Genomic DNA, 10,625 nt, shown 5'->3' with positions numbered 1-10,625 from the left:
TATCCCCTTCATCATTTTATAAACCTCTATTAAGTCTCCCCTCCGCCTCCTCCACTCCAGAGAGAACAGCCCTAGCTCCCTCAACCTTTCCTCATGAGACCTACCCTCCAAACCAGGCAGCATCCTGGTAAATCTCCTCTGCACTAAGGAACTGTAAATGATCATTTGTAAAACGGCATCTCCACATCATATTTGATAAACAGCAGTGAAGCAAGAAATGCTAGTTCAGCCCTTTCCTCCGATCGTTAACTGCTGGTCTCGGCCAAACTGTAATATCTCAAGTGAAGTCCTGCCACATGGGACTTTGTCATTTCCTCACACGGCTATGGGTGAAATGAAAGGGATAGCAGTTCTCATTGGGATCAATTCCTTTCAAGGGTATCTCCTGTAGTGAGAATTTCCCATCGCTGTTGGAAACAAAGATTAAAATTACAGGAAGCAAAAGACCAGCTGATCTGTTGAGCCTATCCCACATGCCATGTCTGAAACATCCAGATTAAATGTTTCCTAAGCCACCATCCCTCATGCCACCTCACCAACACCACCCCACACCCACTCATAATTACCTTGGAAATATTGGAAAAGTAACCAGAACAAGAGTTCACATGCAAGAGATGGTGAATTAAAGCTTTACCTCTGAGAATAGGGGTGGCACGGTGGTTAGCACTGCTACCTCACAGGACCAGGGACCCAGGTTTGATTCCTGGCTTGGGCCTGTCTGTGTGGAGTTGCACATTCTCCCCGTGTCTGCGTGGGTTTCCTCTTGGTGCTCCAGTTTCCTCCCACACTCCAAAGGTGTACAGGTTAGGTGGATTGGCCATGGTAAATTGCCCTTTAGTGTCAGGGGGACTAACAGGCTAAATACATGGGGTTACGGGGTTAGGATGGGATTGTTGTGCAGGCTCGATGGGCCGAATGGCTTCCTTCTACACTGTAGGGATTCCAGGATTCTAATAGCTGGAGCTGAGAATTCTTCAGAGGAACTGTGGTGTACACATGGATGGTCCCTACAGAAGTAAATAACTTTAGGATTAATCTGTTTTGTAAGACAATTCTTGAGGGAATTAAGAAGTAAACCCAAGGGCACAACATACATTGTATAAACTATATTGTTAAGTTTCTAGTGCTTGTTTTGTTTAATTCTTTTATATACAATAAAGTTTTGTGTTTTAAAAGATGTGAAATCTTGTGGCGTAGACCTATTAGTTGAAATGAGGCATTTGGATTTCTATTTAAATATTAATGATCCCTAACCAAATTGTAACAGTAGTTAATACTGACATATGGCAGTCAGCCACTTTAGTTCTTCCACCAGGGAATCACTTAGAAGATAAACCATATCATATCAAGAGTGGGATAAGGAACTGTAAATGACCATGCACATATCACATAAAGGGCATAATTTTATTATAAATGTTTGCGAGAGTCTGCTCCAATTTTATAACAGTGGCTACATTTCAGAAAGTATTTAACTGTCTAAAAAATACATTGGGATGAATAAGGTTGTTGAAGGAGCTATATAAAGGCAAGCCTTTCTTACCAATGGAGCAAGGCTATGAAGGGATTTAAAAACAAGGATGGCAATTTTAAAATTGAGGTATTCGGAGACTGGATTCAGCATAGGAGTAATAGGTGAACGGGACTTGATGTGTGTTGAGATATAGGGAACAGTGGATTAGCTCAAATCTACAAAGCATGGAACAGACAAAATGGCTAGGAGAGTACTGAAATAATCAAGTCCAGAGGTAATAAAATGCTACATTTTTGATGTTAGAAATGTTTTTCCTGATTTGTAGATATTATGGGATCACGGAAATAATTTACAGGTGTATGATTTAAATAATAGGCCGGCATTTCCGATGCCAACAGCGGCGAATGTTGAGTCCTAATTTCCCAGGAGGTTTAAATTTCCAATGGGCAGATTTATGCCGCCTTGGGCCCTGCGAGATTGACTCCGATTCAGACCTGTTGGGCCTGTTGCATGATACTTACCCGGAGACATCACCTTGCACTGTCTCGCTGTTTATTTCTGGCGTTGGTCACTAAACCCACTAAAGCCCTTTAAAAGCTTAGCTGAATACAGCAGTTAGCATTGTAAACGGGGGTTCGACCTTTCCGCTGCTCCTCTTAGCCATTGCTTCTTTGGTTAGCTACACCAAGGGATCACTGCTGTCGCCAGGTCAGGAAGGCTCTCTGCATGGACAGAAACAGGTAGGGCTACAATTATCTTCTTTTGTGTCACCGCTGTCTGGAAGACCTGACCCAAAATGCTAATTATCAGATCTCAGAACTGCTTCAATACAAATTCAGCCAGATTTGTCCATTTGGTTTTGCTTCTGTTTTGTTCCCTATTTGCTTCTTTAAGATTTGCACCCTACTTCTCTTTGGCTTCAAGTAACAATCCCAACTTGAGAAGCTTCACAGTAGAGAAGACAGTTCAAGCCATAAGTTTTTCACTGCAGTTTCACTCAACACAAAGAAAGGTTTGTGAGATAAATCTCTTAGAAACCAATGTATCATCATTGAGCCCCAGTCTTGTTATGACTGATTATTTTAAAGTTAAATATAGATTGATTCCTGCCCTGTGTGAAAATAGCTGTCTGTGTGGACCATAGAATCCCTACAGTGCAGAAGGAGGCCATTCAGCCCTTTTGAGCCTGCACCAACAACAATCCCAACCAAGGTCCTATCCCCGTAACCCCATGTATTTAACCTGCTAATCTCCCTGACACTAAGGGGCAATTTATCATGGCCAATCAACCTAACCTGCACATTTTTGGAGTATGGGAGGAAAACAGAGCACCTGGAGGAAACCCACGCAGACACGGGAAGAATTAGCCACAGCATCTTGGACTTTTAAACTCGGTTGTAGGTAAAAGTTAATATGATAAAATTAAGGCCAGACCAACATCAGCCTTGTCTGTGATATCCCCCTACGCTTCTGGCATTCATTGCCCAGGCTTACAAAAATAATGGTAGGTGCGTTGGAACTCTGCCTCAGAAGGCAGTGGAGTTGGGGGTTACTGAATATTTTTAAGGTGAAGATTCTTGTTCGACAAGGAAAGCAAAGATCATCAGGGGTAGATGGCGGAATGTGGAACTCAACTCAAACTGATCAGCCATGATCGTATTGAATGGCAGAGCAGGCTCAAGGGGCTGAATGGCCTACTTCTACTCCTATTTTGTATGTTCATATGTATGTAGTTCTATATTTATCTTGATCAATGTTTTTCTCTCATGTTATTTTCTACTTCGATGCTCTCCTACACTATCAGCCTTGGCCCTTCACATAGATCTCTGTTGAGGCCTACAATTAAAGGCTTTTATGTAGTGTAGTGATTGTTACTGGACTAATAGTTTATTATTCTGTGAGTTCAAATTCAGCTGTGGTTATTTGTGAATTTCATTTAAGTTTTAAATAAAAGTAATGATTAAATTGTTGCATTGCTAACTTATTTGCTAAAAGAGAGAAATTGTATTTATGTTGCACTTTTGAGGACATCTTACCAATGGGGCAATGTCATGGACATCCCAAGGCTCTTCTCAGCAACAAAGCACTTTTGAAGTGTAGTCACTGTTTTAATGTAGGAAACACAGCAGCCAATTTGTGCACAGAAAAGTCCCACAAAGAGCAATGAGATAAGGACAAGCTAACCTCTTTTTAGTGATGTTGGTTAGAATAAATATTGGCTAAAACATTGAGAGAACTGGCAGCTCTTTGAAAGAGCTACTAAGTAGGACCCACATTCCTACCACTTCCTCATAGCCCTGCAAATGCTTTCCTTTCAATTATTCATCTAATTCCTTTTTGAAAGTTATTGTTGAATCGCATTTCACCTCCCCAGTCGTACATTCTGGACTGTAACAAGTCGCTGCATAACGTTTCTCCATATTTTCCATTGGGTCCTCTGGTTACCAATCCCACTGTCAGTAGAAGCAGTTTATTTTTCTGTAACCTATCAACATCCCTCAAAACTTTGAACATCTACTAAATTCCCCCTAACTTTCTTTGCTCTAAAGAGAACATTCTCTATTTCTCCATTCTCTCCACGTAAGCTAAATTTCTTCATTACTGGTGATCATCTCAGTTCCAGGACATCGCTGCAGGAGTTCCTCAGGGTAGTGACCTAGGCCCAACCATCTTCAGCTGCTTCATAATGGCCTTCCCTCCACCATACAGTCAGTAGTAGGAATGTTCGTTGATGATTGCAAAGTGCTCAGTAGCATTCACAATTCCTCAGATACTGAAGTAATTCATGGCCCCATGCAGCAAGACTTGGACAACATTCAGGCTTGGGCTGATAAGTGATAAGTAACATTCATGCCACGCAAGTGCCAGACAAAGACCATCTACAACACGATACAGTCTAGCAATCACCCTTTGACATTCAGTGGCATGACCGTCACCGAAAATCCCACAATCAAAAACCAACATCCATTGACCAGAAATTGAAGTGGAAAGCCATGTAAATACTGTGGCTACTCAAGCAGAGTAAGAAGTCTAACAACACCAGGTTAAAGTCCAACAGATTTATTTGGTAGCAAAAGCCACTAGCTTTCGGAACGTTGTTCCTTCGTCAGGTGGGTGAGAGTTCTGATCACAAACAGGGCACAAAGACACAAACTCAATTTACGTGAATAATGATTGGAATGTGAGTCTTTACAGCTAATCAAGTCTTAAAAGTACAGATAATGTGAGTGGAGAGAGCATTAGGCACTGGTTAAAAAGATGTGTATTGTTTTCAGACAGGAAAGTTAGTGAGATTTTGCAAGTCCAGGCAAGTCATGGGGGTTATTGATAGTGTGACATGAACCCAAGATCCTGGTTGAGGCCGTCCTCATGTGTGCAGAGCTTGGCTATCAGTTTCTGCTCAGCGATTCTGCGTTGTCGTGTGTCGTGAAGGCCGCCTTGGAGAACGCTTACCTGAAGATCAGAGGCTGAATGCCCGTGACCGCTGAAGTGCTCCCCATGACTTGCCTGGACTTGCAAAATCTCACTAACTTTCCTGTCTGGAAACAATACACATCTTTTTAACCAGCGCCTAATGCTCTCTCCACTCACATTGTCTGTACCTTTAAGACTTGATTAGCTGTAAAGTCTCACATTCCAATCATTATTCATGTAAATTGAGTTTGTGTCTTTGTGCCCTGTTTGTGATCAGAACTCCCACCCACCTGACGAAGGAACAGCATTCCGAAAGCTAGTGGCTTTTGCTACCAAATAAACCTGTTGGACTTTAACCTGGTGTTATTAGACCTCTTACTGTGTTTACCCCAGTCCAACGCCGGCATCTCCACATCATGGCTACTAAAGCAGGTCAGAGGCTGGTAATTCTGCAGTGAGTAACTCACTTCCTGACTCCCTAAAGCCTGTCCACCATCTATAAGGCACAAGTCAGTGATGTGATGGAATATTCCCCACTTGCCTGGATGTGTGCAGCTCCAACAGCACTCAAGAAGCTCAACGCCATCCAGGATAAAATAGACCCCTTAATTGGCTCCCCATCCATCACCTTAAACACTCTCTCCACCACCAGTGCACAATGGCAGTAGTGTGTACTATCTCCACGATGCACTGCAGCAACTCAGAATCACAAAATGGTTACAGTACAGAAGGAGGCCGGTTGTTTTTCTGCTGGCTCTCCGAAGGAGCAATTCACCTAGTGCCACTCCCCCACTTTCTCCCAGTAGCCCTGCACATTCCTCCTTTTCAGATAATAATCCAATTCCCCCTTAAATGCCTCAACTGAGCCTGACTCCACCACACTCTCAGGCAGTACATTACAACTCCTTCAACAGTATCTTTCAAACCTATGATCTCTACCCAAAGAAATGCTGAAAAGAAGAAGGGCAGCAGATACATGAGATCACAACCACCTGAAAATTCCACTTCAATCCACATGCCATTCTGACTTGGAACTATGCCATTTTCCTTCGCTGTCACTGGGTCAGTATTCTAGAACTCACTTCCTAATAGCATGGTGATTTTATCTATGCCACATGGTGGCTCACCACCACGTTTTCAAGGCAAATTAGGGATGGGCAATAAATGCCAGCCTTGACGACACCCATGATTTCTAGTAACTTCTTTGCTCCCTCGCCAAGGTTCTTGGCATCCTTCCTAAAGTATGTGCAGAAAACTTAATGCAATATTCGAATTGATCCTAGTCAGTAATCCTTGCATTTGTACTTTATGCCTCCATTTAAAGGCAAGACTTCTATATACTTGCAGGGAGATTTGCTAGTGTTATTGGGGAGCATTTAAACTAGATTTACAGGGGGGTGGGAACCAGAGTGCCAGAGCAGATAGTGGAGCAGGGGTAAAAAGACAGGTTAGTTCAAGCAAAATCACAAATGGAAGGGTAGAGTGTGGTGGAAATAATTTTTTGAGGTGTGTCTATTTCAATGCCAGGAGTATTGTGGGGAAGGCAGATGAGCTGAAGGCGTGGATAGACACATGGAAATATGACATTATAGCCATTAGTGAAACTTGGCAACAGGAGGGGCAGGACTGGCAGCTCAATGTTCCAGGGTTCCAATGTTTCAGGCGGGATAGAGGCAGAGGGATAAAAGGTGGGGGGGTGGCATTGTTGGTCAGGGAAAATGTTACAGCGGTACTCAGGCAGGATAGATTAGGGAGCTTGTCTACAGAGACCCTATGGGTGGAGCAGAGAAACAGGAAAGGTATGACCACATTAATGGGCTTGTATTATAGACCACCCAATAGTCAGCGAGAATTGGAGGAGCAAATCAGCGTAGAGATAGCTGACAACTGCAAGAAACACAAAGTTGTGATAGTAGGGGATTTTAATTTTCCACATATAGATTGGGACTCGCATACTGTTAAAGGTTTAGACGGGGTAGAGTTTGTAAAATGTGTTCAGGAGAATTTTCTACATCAGTATATAGAGGTGCCAACTAGAGAGGATGCGATATTGGATCTCCTATTGGGAAATGAGCTAGGGCAGGTGATGGATGTGAGTGTGAGGGAACACTTTGGACCCAGTGATCATAATGCCATTAGTTTCAACCTGATCGTGGATAAGGATAGATCTGGTCCTCGGGTTGAAGTTCTGAACTGGAAAAAGGCCAAATTTGATGAAATGAGAAGGGATCTGGGAAGTGTGGACTGGCACAGGCTGTTCTCTGGTTAGGATGTAAATGGAAAGTGGGAGGCCTTCAAAGGAGAAATTTTGAGAGTGCAGAGTTTGTATGTTCCTGTCAGGATTAAAGGCAAAGTAAATAGGAATAAGGAACCTTGGTTCTCGAGGGAGATTGTAACACTGATTAAGAGGAAGAGAGAGTTGTATGAAATGTACAGGCAGCAAGGAACACATCAGATGCTCGAGGAGTATAAAAAGTGCAAGAAGCTACTTAAGAGGGAAATCAGGAGGGCTAAAAGAAGACACGAGGTTGCTTTGGCAGACAGAGTGAAGGAAAATCCAAAGAGCTTCGATAGGTATGTTAGGAGCAAAAGGATAGTGAGGGATAAAATTGGTCCTCTTGAAGACCAGAGTGGTAGACTGTGTATGGAACCAAAAGGGATGGGGGAGATACTAAATGGTTTTTTTGCATCCGTATTTACTGAGGAAACGGGCATGGAGTCTACGGAAATAGGGCAAACTGGTAGGGAGGCCATGGAACCTTTACAGATTAAAGGGGAGGAGCTGCTCGCTGTCTTGAGGCAAATCAGAGTGGATAAATCCCCAGGACCGGACAGGGTATTCCCACGGACCTTGAGGGAAGCTAGTGTTGAACTTGCAGGGGCCCTGGCAGACATATTTAAAATGTCAGTATTCACGGGGGAGGTGCCGGATGATTGGAGAGGGCTCATGTTGTTCCGTTGTTTAAAAAAGGTTCCAAAAGAAATCCGGGAAATTATCGGCCAGTAAGTTTGACGTCGGTGGTGGGCAAGTTATTGGAAGGTGTGATAAGGGATAGGATCTACAAATATTTGGATAGACAGGGACTTATTAGGGAGAGTCAACATGGCTTTGTGGGTGGTAGGTCATGTTTGACCAATCTATTAGAGTTTTTCGAGGAGGTTACCAGGAAAGTGGATAAAGGGAAGGCGGTGGATGTTGTCTACCTGGATTTCAGCAAGGCCTTTGACAAGGTCCCTCATGGGAGGTTAGTTAGGAAGGTTCAGTCGCTAGGTATACATGGGGAGGTAGTAAATTGGATAAGACACTGGCTCAATGGAAGAACACAGTAAGAAGTTTAACAACACCAGGTTAAAGTCCAACAGGTTTATTTGGTAGCAAAAGCCACACAAGCTTTCGAAGCTCGAAGCCCCTTCTTCAGGTGAGTGGGAATTCTGTTCACAAACAGAGTTTATAAAGACACAGACTCAATTTACATGAATAATGGTTGGAATGCGAATGCTTACAGCTAATCAAGTCTTTAAGAAACAAAACAATGGGAGTGGAGAGAGCATCAAGACAGGCTAAAAAGATGTGTATTGTCTCCAGACAAGACAGCCAGTGAAACTCTGCAGGTCCACATCTCCACATCATGACTACGATCGACACCGCATCTCCACATCAATGGAAGAAGCCAGAGAGTGGTTGTGGAGGATTGCTTCTCTGAGTGGAGGCCTGTGACTAGTGGTGTGCCGCAGGGATCGGTGTTGGGTCCATTGTTGTTTGTCATCTATATCAATGGATGATAATGTGGTAAATTAAATCAGCAAGTTTGCTGATGATACAAAGATTGGAGGTGTAGTGGACAGTGAGGAAGGTTTTCAAAGCTTGCAGAGGGATTTGGACCAACTAGAAAAATGGGCTGAAAAATGGCAAATGGAATTTAACGCAGACAAGTGTGAGATATTGCACTTTGGAAGGACAAACCAAAGAAGAACGTACAGGGTAAATGGTAGGACTCTGAAGAGTGCAGTTGAACAGAGGGATCTGGGAATACAGGTACAGAATTCCCTAAAAGTGACGTCACAGGTGGATAGGGTCGTAAAGAGTGCCTTTGGTACATTGACCTTTATAAATCGGAGTATCGAGTATAAAAGTTGGAGTGTTATGGTAAGGTTATATAAGGCATTGGTGAGGCCGAATTTGGAGTATTGTGTACAGTTTTGGTCACCTAGTTACAGGAAGGATGTAAATAAGATTGAAAGACTGCAGAGAAGGTTCACAAGGATGTTGCCGGGACTTGAGAAGCTGAGTTACAGAGAGAGATTGAATAGGTTGGGACTTTATTCCCTGGAACGTAGAAGATTGAGGGGAGATTTGATAGAGGTGTATAAGATTTTGATGGGTATAGATAGAGTGAATGCAAGCAGGCTTTTTCCGCTGAGGCTAGGGGAGAAAAAAACCAGAGGGCATGGGTTAAGGGTGAAAGGAGAAAAGTTTAAAGGGAATATTAGGGGGGGCTTCTTCACGCAGAGAGTGGTGGGAGTGTGGAATGAGCTGCCGGATAAAGTGGTAAATGCGGGGTCACTTTTAACATTTAAGAAAAACTTGGACGGGTTCATGGATGAGAGGGGTGTGGAGGGATATGGTCCAAGTGCAGGTCAGTGGGACTAGGCATAAAATGGTTCGGCACAGACAAGAAGGGCCAAAAGGCCTGTTTCTGAGCTGTAATTTTCTATGGTTCTATGGTTCTATGCATTTGAGTAGCCTTCTTATTTGGTCGTTCCACCTTCCAAGACATGTGCATAAACTCCTAGGCCCTGCTGTTTCTTGCACACTGCTTCAAATTGCACCATTTTAGATTGTAGTGCCTCTCACTATTTTTCCTACCAAGTGTATCACTTCACACCTCACTGCATTAACTTGTATCTACCATCAATCTGCTCATGTTTGTCTATATCTTCCTGACATCTGCTACTATCCTTCCCACTGTTCACTACATCCCTGACCTTTATGACATCTGCAATTTTTTGAAATGATGCCTGTCTACCCAAGCATAGGCCATCAATGTATATCAGAAAGAACAGAGACCTCTGGGATTCACCACTTACCTCCAGATTGAAAAAACAATCATTCATCACTACTTTCTGCTTTCAGTTCCTGAGCAAATGTTGTATCAAGGTTGCCACAGCTCCTTTAACCCCACAGGGTTCAATTTTGCTAATGCATCCATTTGAAAGTTCATATACACAACATCAACCATACCACCCTGATCAACCCTCTCTGTTCCTTCATTAAATAACTCAAATCAATTAACCTTTAACACATCCATGCCGGCTATTAGTTATTTACCCCTATTTTCCAAGTAACAGTTAATGCCATACCGGATTATTGTCCTTAAGAGTTTCCTAACCATTGGCTTTAGGCTGATTGGGCTGTAGATGCTGTCACTCTTCTCCTAATGCCCCTCCACTAAAACATGATCCATTTGCCCCACTTCATCCCCAGAAGAAGATCCAACATCATTTCCTTCCTCATTGGACTGTAAATATATTGATCAAAAAAGTTCCCTTGCACATATTTCAACAATTTTTCACCCCTCTTTAACCTGAAGGATGTTATTTTCCCAGTCTATGACTGAAGTCTTCCATTCTCATTACAATATAGCTCTTGCAAGTTTCTGCAATTTGTGAGAAAATTTGCTCCTCTATCTTTCCCAGCAGTGTAATAGCTACTCTGTTGTTCCTTAATTCTGATCAAATA

This window comes from Mustelus asterias, chromosome 11 (genome assembly GCF_964213995.1).
Source record: "Mustelus asterias chromosome 11, sMusAst1.hap1.1, whole genome shotgun sequence".
NCBI lineage: Eukaryota > Metazoa > Chordata > Chondrichthyes > Carcharhiniformes > Triakidae > Mustelus > Mustelus asterias.
Note: the sequence above shows the minus strand (reverse complement) of the source record.